General features: G+C 39.1%; 1 long non-coding RNA gene across 1 annotated transcript; it reads left to right on the top strand.

The window, feature by feature from the left end:
* The first annotated feature begins 5,848 nt into the window (after nucleotides 1–5,848).
* On the top strand, nucleotides 5,849–13,129 carry LOC144767702 (uncharacterized). The gene is made up of 3 exons (XR_013598313.1): nucleotides 5,849–5,957; nucleotides 6,075–6,155; nucleotides 11,302–13,129. It is a non-coding gene; the product is annotated as an uncharacterized LOC144767702 (long non-coding RNA).
* Nucleotides 13,130–13,822: the final 693 nt, after the last annotated feature.

The following is a 13,822-nucleotide window of genomic DNA, read 5'->3' as shown; positions in this document are numbered from 1 at the left end:
AAAACACCGCTATCCTCATTCCTACAACCCGTCGGGACTAAAACATGTCAATTGGTTTTTTAGCTGCATTAGGTAAGAAACAGCAACTAAGGCCTGTGTATAATCTTCGCACGCTTTGTGCCAACAGCTAACAAGTTGAAGCACAACTTTCCTTTTCTTACACTTTGCTGGGCAAAAAACGCCTGCTCATCGTCTGCCAAACAATGTCAGGCACTCCGAGCCGATATACTCTGACACTCCTAATCCTGATGCGGGATGGAAGTCCTCTGGTGATTCCTAGCCGTACACAATGCGGCCCCCGGGGAAAGCAGGTCGGCAGACCAGTCTTTTCCCCGGGGTGTTCGCGCGAGAGGGACAGGCAGGAAATTAGGTAGGGGAATAGGTTAGGGTTGGGAGGGGTTTAGGAGGCTATTTAGGGGGACAGGAGGGGAAGGACTTCCTCTTCCTGTCCCCGGTGCCTCAGGGAAGAAGTCAGTTTAGAGTGCAGGCGGAGTGTGATTCAAGTAGGCGGAGTGTCAATTGGGTTGTGGACGTCGCAACTGGTGCCTCAGTGCGGCGATTAGCTCAGTTTATTGTGGCTGTAGTTAGGCGGGGTGCTAATTAGCTTTAAATTCGGCGTGTCGCCACTGGTGCCCCGGTACGGTGAGCGTAGGTGCTAAACCTCACGCATCTCACGGACGGAACAAGCACGGGTGCCAAACCGCACGCATCTCGCGGACGGGACGAGATCGAGGGTGCCAAACCTCACGCATCTCGCGGACGGACTGAGAGCTCAGGAATCATCATGGCAACGCCTGATGCGGAGGCGGTGAGGGCTGCGCTCCTTGTGCTTGGCCGGGCTGGGAGGACTGACCTCCTCCAGCCCGGTGTCCTGGACCAGGCGTGGGTCGGGATGACCCGCACGCCTAGGTCAGCGTCGGCGGGGGTTGCTGCGGTTTGTGAGGAGAAAAACCTGAGCACACACAAACTTGATACAAATTATAATAAATTTCTTTGATCCTGATTATACAACAGCAACGAGGGACAGTTGGTAAGTACAGCAATATTATTTATTGCGCCAGCAGACACGTGTTTCATTGGAGTGGAATGCACTCCAAATCGTCAGGGCTGGAAGACAAACATAACAAAAAACAGAACTTTACTGGTGGCATTAATCACCACTCTTGATTGCGAGTTATCTTAGAGCATACACAACAATAATTGCATAAGAAAGCTCCAATTATACATGTCATCACCAAAGAAAAAGGAAAAAAGAGCGACTCTAAGTGAAGTGAGGAAAGGAAAAAGAGTGTGGGAGGGGAACAGAATTCCTAGTGACTGATAATACAGTAAGCACACATGTTGTAGTCTCATCAATACCAAAGGCTATAAGTAAAAAAGTTTCTACAAATGTAATCTTGTTTACCATTTATTCATTTTGATTGAATTAATTTAAAAATTAGTTTTATTAAAAAACGGGTATGGAAATTACTTTAATTATCCAAAATAGAATTGCTAAAGGGCAAATAATGACAAACGCCCCTCAATAAATTATTTGTCATACACAATGCTCGTTTCGTACACAATTGAACTGCACCCATGACGAAAATGAATGTGGTGCATAAGTGAAAACGGAGCGATAGGTGAAAAGAGAGCGAAAAAGAATGGTGGAGACCGTGTGTGAACCTAATGGTCATCAGATTGGTGAAGGAATCCTAAACAACACTGTCATGATTAAAGTGACCACTCCAAGTGCAAAAACAACGTGATAGAGTGGGGAAGTATCATTGTAATGATAGAATAAGAGATGATAAAAATACACAAATCGGCAGAACAATGTGCCATCAGAGAATAGGGCACGCTGTAACATACCTATCTCCAAATGGAAAGAATGTGTAGTCCCTGTGGGTAATGGGAAATAAAGAAGCACTCGTAAGATCAATGACCCATAAATTCCAATCTGCCAAACTATATTAGAGTACTGGTTCTAGGCGGAAGAAAGGACTTACCCCACGACTGGTGATAATTCCAACCCAGTCCGGGTACAAGGTATCTTCCAATGAGGCGCGCCGATCAAGTGTTGATTACTGGCCAGGGAAAATACAAGGAAAATAATAAGCCCATGCTCTTTAGACCTTAGATCATTTCAGGGTGGTGAGAATCATAGGGCAGAAACAATGTGCCAAATTCTTTCTCGTGGATTGATGTAAGAGAATAATAGGGGGCTATACAGAATTGGAGACATCTAAGCCATCAAGGAATATAAAAGGGAGTGCTGTAGATAGGTAGGTAATTCCAACCGACAAATTGTGAAATTGCGACAAAGTCTACAAAGTGGTCATGTATGGGTTTTGGACTGGTGCAGTTGAAACAAATCGATATATCCACGGTGTATTGAATCCTGGTTCACCCAGGTATGCATTAAGTGCCAGGGACCAGTATGGACTGAAAGTTTTTGTCTCATTAGGCCAAGTCTGCTTGTTCACCCGAAATAAATAATACAAACACTCACACTTACGTAGTCAATTGTTTAGAGAATCACAATGAATTCTAAGCGCCAGGAACAGCAAGGGCAGTACAAAACTGTAAGAAAACGGTTATTCCGTTTTAAATTGACTCGAGCTTGGTCACTTGCTGCATCACAAAAGTTATTCTGAGGCATCGAAAGCAAATAATTAGAGAAGAGAGAGGTAACATACCAGTAATAATAAATAATGTTTCTAACTGTTATCGAATCCGTCGTGAATCACAAGGTACTGCAAAGAAATAGTACGATATTAAATGAAAGACCAATTAAGCAAAAGCCATATTTATCAGGACCATTCGACCTAACACACCCACGGAGAAAAAAGGAGCACTTACATGGCCGTTTTCGAGTATTCCACGATAAAGCCACAATGGGCGAAAGTAGCCGGCACTGCCCTAATAAAGTTAAAGAAACCGCGTTAAAAAATAGGCCGAGGTTAGCAAATTTGAAAAATTACCGAATATTTGGACAGGAATTAATGATCAGGCGGGATTCCGCTACACCAGTGAATCCAGCGTACCTCTACTATAGTTCCATCTTGCTCACACGAGTGTTTGCCGCTTATCCCGGGTCTGGAAAACACCCGGAAGTAAAACAGCGGCACCTAAATAGTCAAAAAGTGCGCGGGACGGCGCACAGACAACTAGCCTGTTACGCTTATTTCCGGTGTGAAAAGTTAGTCATGTCCGGAAGTGAGTTAAAGCCTCAAACGGAAAAAGCACAGTGTTTGCGGTGAGCCCATAGTGATCAGCCAAGTGGCAAGGTGGAACGCGGCAGGATAGAAAATCCCCACGTAAGTAACTAGACTCTGCTTGTACTTAAAAAGACAAATTAAAGGAAAATTTCTGAAATTACATTCGTAAAGGTGTTCAAATTGCCCATTAAGACGGCGCATCGTTACAATATCTCGGATGAAAGTCCAACAAAGTTGCTGATAGAAGTGATAATTATAATTAGGACCGTACAGGGCACCAACAAGGTGGTCGAATGGAAATGTTACAAGTCTGAAAGCCCGTGTTTTGATCTTAAAACAGGGACTGGAAGGAAACAGTTGTGAAAACAAAGATTGTGTGGGAAGCGTACGTGACAGGCCCCGATACATATAGACAATTAATTTAATGATACTGAGGTCATGTTCTTAGATCATCTTCTTATCAGTACAACCAAAATATTTGTATGCAAAACAGACCTAGGATTTGTCACGTTTACTTACAGTACGAAATTCATAAAACCCTACACAACCAGGCATTGTTATGAACCCCCTATTTTTGTGTATGTGTGACCAGGGTACTGTCTACAGATATCCGTTCACGTGAACACAATTATCCTAAGAAAAATTGCATCTCAGAGTCACAGTTCAACCCGTATTTCACCGAGTCTAGACGCATTATCCATAGTGCCTCAGTTCTACGAAGTTGAAGTTCTCTGTTACCTCCTCTCGGGTGTAATTCGACATGATCTATTCCGAAAAATGAGATTTGTTTGTGTGCCCCTTGGGCTGGGCACATGGTTGCATGGATAGCTACTGGATATTTCGGATCTCCTTGTTTCACAGCTCCGACGTGTTCCATGATTCTGTCCTTTAAAGGCCTTATTGTGCTTCCAACATATTGTTTTTGACATTTGCAGGTGATTATATAGACGAAGAATTTAGAAGTACAATTAATGTGTGCTTTGATGGTATGTGTCACATTATCGGGACCAGTGAATTTTTTGGTTTTATGTTGAGCCCACTGGCACATACTGCAGAATCCACACTTGTGAAAACCCACTGATCGTTCATTGAGCCATACGTTGACTTTGGGATCTCTTGGTAAAGACGGGCTCAGTCTTGATCGTAGAGTCCTACCTCTCCTGAAATTGATCATTGGTCGTTTTGGAATATTTGCTGCCAGAATGTTGTCTGTCTTGAGTATTTGCCAATGCTTGTTCATGCTTTTCCTCAGAGTAGTATTGAGCCCATTGTAATCCACTAACATTCGCAATGTACCGTCTTCTTTAGAAGACCGTGGATTTGTTTTCAGTGTGTCTTCTCTTTTGGTTTTGTAGATCTTTTTTGCTGCTTGTTTCAAAGTGTTCTTGTCATAACCTCTATTGATGAATCGCTGTTCCATATTACTTCTGCATCTTTCAAATTCATCGTCTTTACTGCAGTTGTGTCTCGCTCTCAAATATTCTCCAAAGGGAATCCCTTTGATTTGGAACGGTGGGTGACTGCTTTTGGCGTGCAAAATTGAATTGCAGGCAGTATCTTTCCTGAACAGGCGGCTTTGAAGTTTATGGTCTTCTACATATTATACTAGATATTTGTTACTGTCTTTTTTGCACTGTTCTGGTTTTTTAATTAGGAGGCGTGTCTTGTCCGTAGAATAAAGTTGTTAGAAGGAGGACATTCCATCCTATTTTAAGTCACTATTTTTCCTGTTGCACTTGTTTACCTTACCATCAAAAGATCAGTCATCATGGACGGTTTGTTTATCTTGGTGGACCAAATTCTAAAATAGCAATAAGGTGCGGTGTTGTTTGTCCCAATGATCAGGGGACCAGCGCTATATGCACCAGGGTTTGGCCAAATGATAGGACTGATCATTGAGTCTATTTGATGGAAACCCTATACTAATTGTTTTGGACTGGTCAGCCATATGCGAATAACCTATGATGTACCGGTCTCTTCTATGCATGTAGTGTTCACCCTTCTTTCCTACTTTTTTTAGAAATACGCTGTCTCTATGTGATACATACTTTCTGAGATCCTGCGGACTCGGTCGCGACAGTGCAGCTCTAGAATTTAGCTGGTAGACCCCCTGTGTTTGGTGTGTTGTACATTAAGTAGGAGCTGGGGATAAAATCAGGTGTGGGTCTTTAAACTATATATCCCTTGGACCCTCTTTCTAACTGTTGTGGTTTTTGTTTATAAAAGGGTGTTATCAAAAAGAAATGAACAATGCAAAAATAAAAGCATATCACGTTGTCGTAATTACAGCAAACTAAAATTAATTTGGACCTAATCAATCTAAGATCGATTGAAGAAAGAACACAAAGTAATAAAACAACATCTTTTTAAAAGGTAAATAATGTGATTTAAAACTCAATAACTAATAGGAATAATGTAGCAATTTTTTAAAAATTTGTAAAATTATCATGATCAATTTTGCAACTTATTCTGAACTATAATCTATCTGTTGTGAAAACAATAGTTGAAAAACATTTTCCTTTCAAAATTGCATAGAAAAAAAATGTAATGTATTTTATCCATGAACTAATCATCATTTTTTAAATCCTATAAATAGAGAATTAATATTCTGAAAATAAACCCTCTATTTTACATTTAACCTACTACAGAGAACTACAAATAAATATCAGCTCAAGAAAAAAAGAAAAACAACCAGCTGAAGACCATCTTCTAAAGAAAAAGACACCATCGACTATACATCCCAAAAAAATACTAAAGGTAAATAGATATCAAAAAAATAAGAAAGAAATAAATTAACCACTTTTTTCTCCTCATAGAGTAACATCGTAAATAAACGCAATAAATTGTAGCAATATCTTTTAAATATTGTTACAGCCAAACCAATTGAAAGATCAACAAATCAACAAGAAGATCAACCAAATACATCACAAGGAACCAACAAGCATTCAAAAAAAGGTAAGAAATACTATTACATTTTATGGCAAGAAATATTTCTTATCATATAAAATGCAAACGTAGGGTAAGTGTTGGGTAGTGTAGGGGTTAAAATGTACTATTCTTACTCCAGTGGGGTATAATAGTAGGGTAAGTGTTGGATAGTCTAGGGGGTTTAAATTACTAGTCTTACTCCAAGGGGGGTTTAAAAGAAGGTTAAGTGTTGGATAGTCTATGGGGTTAAAATGACTATTCTAACTTCAGGGGAGTGTAAAAGTAGAGTAAGTGTTGGATAGTCTAGAGACAAAAAAGAACTAATTCTAATTCCAGGGGGGTGTAAAAGTAGGGAAAGTGATGGATAGTGTAGGAGTATTAATTACTATTCTTACTCCAGGGGGGTGTAAAATTAGGGACTCATTAGACCCAAACGAACCTAAGAACTACCGGCCAATATCCTGTCTCCCCCTACCGGCCAAGATACTGGAGAAGGCCATGAATCTAGAACTAACTAAATTCATTGATCAGGGCCAGCTCCTTGATTCTACCCAACATGGTTTCAGGGCCCGACACTCCATGGAATCCGCCCTAGTCATTGCAACTGAGAACATCCGCATGACCATGGACGGGGGGAGAGCTGCCTTGGTCCTTCTAGATCTAACAGCGGCATTTGATACCGTTAACCATCGGGTTCTGCTGAATAGATTGAAGGTACTTGGCCTCTCTAACAAAGCATTAGCCCTGCTGGAATCCTTCCTGGAGTCTCGGGTTCAACTAATCCACTGGGGCGGCCTCAAGTCAGATAAATTCCAACTCCCATGTGGAGTCCCCCAGGGGTCTGCCCTGCCACCCACTTTATTTAATTTGTATGTCACTCCCCTCGCAACCCTAATAAAATCCTATGGTCTACATCTTGTGTCTTACGCCGACGACACTCAAATTGTAGTGTCGCTCTCCCAGTCAGCGGAAGCCACAGCAGCGAGCTTTAGGTGTTGCCTCCAGGATGTTAAAAGGTGGATGAACGATCATTTCTTAAAGTTAAACACCGAAAAGACAGAAGTGATCGAGTTCGGACAAAAACCATCAATATGGAATGAGTTATGGTGGCCGCCGCATGCCGGCACTTGCCCCGTTCCAGACGAAAAAGTTAGGAACCTGGGATTCATGCTCGACAAAGAGCTTTCCTGCACGGCATAAATTAGTCAGGTAACCTCGGCCTGTTTTTATACTTTAAAGGTGCTTCGGAAGATCCTGCCTTTCATTCCGCTCTCTCTCAGAAAGACAGTGGTGGGAGCATTAGGAATGGCCAGAGTAGACTATTGCAACGCCCTATATATAGGTGCGGGGGAAAAACAACTAGCCAGGCTCCAGTCTATTCAAAACACAGCAGCTAGAGTCCTACTTAACCTCCCAAAAAGACACCCTACTTCCAAGGTCATACGGGAACTCCATTGGCTCCCTGTGAGAAGTAGAATTCAGTTTAAGGCCCTGTGCCTTGTGCACAAATCGTTCCATGATGCCACTTCAGAGGAGCTTACCAAACTTTTTCCGCGCTACTTACCTATGCGCACGCTCAGATCCTGCAATCAAGGGCTAGTCCAACTGCCCAAAATAAAGAAAGCCGGATGGGGCGGTAAGTCGCTTTCCTTCCGAGCTGCTAAGTTATGGAACAGCCTGCCCATCGCATTACGCCGGGAAAGCAGCATAGTCAAATTTAGGAAAGGACTAAAAACTTGGTTTTTCACAAAGCCTTAATCTCCTCTGACTTCCTTCCTGTGGTATAGCGCCAAGACGCCACGTCATAAGAGCGCTTTATAAATATTTCACTCACTCACTCACTCAGTGTTGGATAATCTAGGGGGTTAAAATGACTATTCTAACTCCAGGGGGGTGTAAAATTAGAGTAAGTGTTGGATAGTCTAGGGGCTAAAAAACTACTATTCTTACTCCGGGGGGGGGGTAAAATCAGGGTAAGTGTTGGATAGTGCAGGAGTATTAATTACTATTCTATCTCCAGGAGGGGGTGTAAAATTAGGGACAGTGTTGGATATTCTAGGGGGTTAAAATTACTATTCTATCTCCAGGGGGGTGTAAATTTAGAGGGTTCCCTGTTTAAATATCGACAACAAAAATATAGTTTACAAAAATATAGTTGTACAAATATCGATTACAAAAATATCGACTCCCTATACTTAAACAGGTAAGTACAATAATATCGACTCAAAAATATAGTTGTAAAAAATATCGTTGTAATAAATATCGACTTTTAAAAATAATATAACTTAAATTAAATAATTATATAATATTAATATTATTAACCAAATACATTAAATTACATTTATATTTTAACTATTTATAACAAATAAACTTAATTTAATTAATATAAACACAATAAATGTGTACATATACATATATTTTCTTAAATACATTTTATTATTATCTTTATTTAATTTATTAACTTTAATAATTATATAAAAATAAAATAAACACATATATAAAACATTTTGAAGAAAATAAAATATTCTATATGTAATTAACACATTAAAGTATTAAATATTAATAATACGTACATTTAATAACAAAATAAAAACATTAGTAGTTAAAACATTTGATAGCGAAGGGGTAAATATTACTATTCCCACTCCAGTGAGTGCAACAGTAGGGAAAGCATTGGATAGCGTAGGGGTAAAAATTACTATTCCCACTCCAGAGGTTGCAACAGTAGGGAAAGCGTTGGATAGCGTAGGGGTAAAAATTACTATTCCCACTCCAAAGGGTGCTACAGTAGGGAAAGCGTTGGATAATGTAGGGGTAAAAAGTACTATTCCCACTCCAGAGAGTGCAACAGTAGGGAAAGCGTTGGATAGCGTAGGGGTAAAAATTACTATTCCCACTCCAGTGAGTGCAACAGTAGGGAAAGCGCTGGATAGCGTAGGGGTAAAAATTACTATTCCCACTCCAAAGGGTGCAACAGTAACGAAAGCGCTGGATAGCGTAGGGGTAAAAATTACTATTCCCACTCCAGAGGTTGCAACAGTAGGGAAAGCAATGGATAGCGTAGGGGTAAGAATTACTATTCCCACTCCAAAGGGTGCTACAGTAGGGAAAGCGTTGGATAATGTAGGGGTAAAAAGTACTATTCCCACTCCAGAGAGTGCAACAGTAGGGAAAGCGTTGGATAGCGTAGGGGTAAAAATTACTATTCCCACTCCAGTGAGTGCAACAGTAGGGAAAGCGCTGGATAGCGTAGGGGTAAAAATTACTATTCCCACTCCAAAGGGTGCAACAGTAACGAAAGCGCTGGATAGCGTAGAGGTAAAAATTACTATTCCCACTCCATAGGGTGCAACAGTAGGGAAAGCGTCGGATAGCGTAGGGGGAAAAATTACTATTCCCACTCCAAAGGGTGCAACAGTAGGGAAAGCGTTGGATAACGTAGGGGTAAAAATTACTATTCCCACTCCAGAGAGTGCAACAGTAGGGAAAGCGTTGGATTGCATAGGGGTAAAAATTACTATTCCCACTCCAGTGAGTGCAACAGTAGGGAAAGCGCTGGATAGCGTAGGGGTAAAAATTACTATTCCCACTCCAAAGGGTGCAACAGTAAGGAAAGCGCTGGATAGCGTAGAGGTAAAAATTACTATTCCCACTCCAAAGGGTGCTACAGTAGGGAAAGCGTTGGATAGCGTAGGGGGAAAAATTACTATTCTCACTCCAGTGAGTGCAACAGTAGGGAAAGCGCTGGATAGCGTAGGGGTAAAAATTTGTATTCCCACTCCAGAGGGTGCTACAGTAGGGAAAGCGTTGGATAGCATAGGGGTAAAAATTACTATTCCCACTCCAGTGAGTGCAACAGTAGAGAAAGCGCTGGATAGCGTAGGGGTAAAAATTAGTATTCCCACTCCAGAGGGTGCAACAGTAGGGAAAGCGTTGGATAGCGTAGGGGTTAAAATTACAATTCCCACTCCAGAGAGTGCAACAGTAGGAAAAGCGTTGGATAGCGTAAGGGTGAAAAATACTATTCCCACTCCAGAGAGTACAATAGTAGGGAAAGCGCTGGAACCCAAAACAATAAAAAAAAACTAGCAACATTTTTAGTAAATTTAATTTCAAATATAAACATAATTAATAATTACATTTAAATATTATTATTTTTTAACAAAGATAATAAAATATAATTATTTACACATTAATTTACACTATAATATCCACCACACACACCTAACATTAATTACACAATTACATTTATTATTTACTAATTAATTAATTAAAATTAATTTTTTTAATTAATTAATTAATTAATTAATTTATTTATTTATTAATTACCAGGTTTCACATCATATAGACTTATAAACACCACAACACAAACCTATAATTAATTACACATTTACAATTAATAATTACTAATTAATTAATGGTAATTAATTTAAAAAGTATTTAATAATTAATCAATAAATAATTAATTACTCACCACCCTTCACACCATTTACACATATATACTCCACAACACACACCTAAAAATAATTAATCAGTTAACATTATTAATTAATAATTGACTAATTAAAATGAATTAACAACTAATTATTAAACAATTAATAATAAATTAACACATTAATAATAAATTAATTTTATATAATTAAATTACTTCCCACCCTATTCCCCTATGAACCCACAACCCGCTACGGAACTAATAACACAAAATTCAACTTAAAATACATTAATAATTAATACAATTCCAAAACATATAATAAAATGACAATTAATTCTCTTCAAAAACACTAAAATACATAACATTATTAATAAATCGATATTTTTGTAAACTATATTTTTGTAAACAATATTTATTACAACTATATTATTGTTATCGATATTACTTACCTATCAGTCGATAATCTGGTCAAACTATATTTTTGTTGTCGATATTTCTTCCACTCGATATTTCTGCAGAGATATTTATGTAACACGATATTTCTCCGTCGATATTCCTACTCTGCACCAATTTAGAGTAAGTGTTGAATAGTCTTGGGGTTAAATATTACTTTTCTAACTCCAGGGGGGTGTAAAAGCAGGGTAAGTTTTGGATAGTCATGGGGTGTGTAAAACAAACTAATTTGAAAAATCAAACCATAATAATACTAATCTTTTTTTCATACTATTCTTATCATTTCAGATAATGTTCACGGATAAGACAGCCGAATATATAGCATCAAGCAAAGGAAACCGACTGTTGAAACATGCAGGGTACATTTATTGCAAGGAGAGAATTATAGAACCAAGGGGACATTGGAGGTGCGTGCTATATTACTCAACCCATTGCAAAGGCACAGCCGTTAATCTGGGTGACAGTTGTGAAAGCATCTGAACATAACCACTCTGCCACTCCTCTGGTTTTATTTTTAGGGAGGTTGCACAGCATGTCCCTAGTCATGTTGCTAGCAGTATGCCTATCATACCTAATCTGAGGTGAATAATTTAACGAAAAAAAACAGGCAAGTAACCCACAACAAATTACACCTCAAACATACTCTGATATTCTAATTCCTCCTGAACTCTGTTTCTTTATCTAACAAACTTTTCATCCTGCATGACAACCAAAACCCTCAAAAACCGATAATTATCTTTAGCACACCTCATAATCTAGCCAAGTTAGAGAAGAGTGATATTTAGATGATGGATGGGACTTTTAAAAGCACGCCCCATCCTTTCACCCAAATATACACTATTCATGCAAAAATGAACAATACAGTAGTCCCCTTAGTTTACAGTTTGCTACCTGATAAACAATCCACAACTTACACTGAACTTTTGATAGTGATAAAATCAAAAACCTCAAACAGAAGTCCTAGGAAAATAATAATTGATTTTGAATTCGCAATGATACATGTTATTACTAAAACGTACACGGATACCCAAATTCAGGGATGTTTTTTCCATTTTTCCCAGGCATTTTGGCGAAGGATACAAAAAACATCCCTAGTTGTGGATTACGTATCAGATAGCAAACTGCAATTCGAATTAATAAAACTAACTGCACTTTGCTTTGTTCCTCCTGATAGTGTAGACGAGTGCTACACTGCAATTACAGAATTAGACTTCTACACATCAAACGACGAAAAATTGGCACCCTGACTAAATTATTTTGAAGACACATGGATTGGGCATCTAAGCAGGTCGGGTCGCAGGAGGAAGCCACGTTTCCATGTGGAGTGGTGGAACTGCTAAACGAGCTGCTTTGAAGGAGGAGCAAAGACAAACAATGCCATAGAGGGATGGCACAACTCCTTGGCATTTTGGCGTAGGATACAAAAAACATCCCTAGTTGTGGATTACGTATCAGATAGCAAACTGCAATTCGAATTAAAAAAACTAACTGCACTTTGCTTTGTTCCTCCTGATAGTGTAGACGAGTACTACACTGCAATTACAGAATTAGACTTTTACGCATCAAACGACGAAAAATTGGCACCCTGACTAAATTATTTTGAAGACACATGGATTGGGCATCTAAGCAGGTCGGGTCGCAGGAGGAAGCCACGTTTCCATGTGGAGTGGTGGAACTACTACACGAGCTGCTTTGAAGGAGGAGCAAAGACAAACAATGCCATAGAGGGATGGAACAACTCCTTCAACCACACAATTGGAAAACCTCACCCCAACTTTTATCATTTTTTGGAAACTTTGCTCCTTCCTCAAAGTTTCCAAGAAATGAGAATGGCACAAGCATTAACAGGTAGTCTAAACCCACGCATTTCTAAAAGATCAAAAGAAATGTCTTAAAACTATTGGGTGCATAACAAAAATTTTCGTTGTGTGGCTTCAGACTACCTGGATAATGTTGCTCACATACTACATGACTAACTCTACCTACACCATTACTTTCCTGTTTTGCCCTAAATTATATAAACAAAAATTTAAATTGCAATTTTTTCAAAACATTTTTCCAAAAAGTAAAGTAGGGTCACCTTACCTTAGTTGTCTAGTTTTTTTCTTTTCTTTACTTTAATAATCCAATCCAAATCTATGTTTTTTTTTCCAAATTAAAAACCATGAAATAAAAACTCATTCGCTAATTCTTCTTTTCGAAGTTATAGTCCCAAAAAATAACCATTCCAAAAAAATGATTCTCCATTTCATAAATGAGACCTTTAGAAAAAGATTGATTTTCCAAAAGCATTCCAAAAATAAGATATCTTCTCCAAATCCAAAACATCTTTAAATCCAAATTAAATCGATATAACGATCCATCTTCTTTCTTCTGCAAAAATTAAACAATCCCAAAAACATAGATGTCTTCCTTGATTCCAAAAAATGTTTGAAAAAGGAATCCAGTTTCCCAGGAATAATTTCAATCTTCTGAAATCGATCTTCTTCTTTCTCCGTTCTTTACAATTCAAATAATTTTTCCAAATTTTCCAGACAAAATCAAGTATTTACAGTGTAATAAACATAGTAAATACTATCAAACATTCTTATCAGGGCCGGACTGGTCATTCCGGGCACCGGGCAATCCCCCGGTCGGCTGGATGGGGTGGGGGCCGGTTTTGTGTCAGGGGGGCCGGTTCTGTTGTTGGGGCCGATTTGGACTGAGGGTGAGTCTCGGTCAGTCCAAATCGGCCCCAACAACAGAACACAGTTCTTACATTAAGCACAATCAGGCCTCTTGTCTGACTGAGGCATGTGAGCACGATTCA

Source organism: Lissotriton helveticus, chromosome 7 (assembly GCF_964261635.1).
Source record: "Lissotriton helveticus chromosome 7, aLisHel1.1, whole genome shotgun sequence".
Lineage (NCBI taxonomy): Eukaryota > Metazoa > Chordata > Amphibia > Caudata > Salamandridae > Lissotriton > Lissotriton helveticus.
This window is presented reverse-complemented; position numbering and strand designations above follow the sequence as displayed.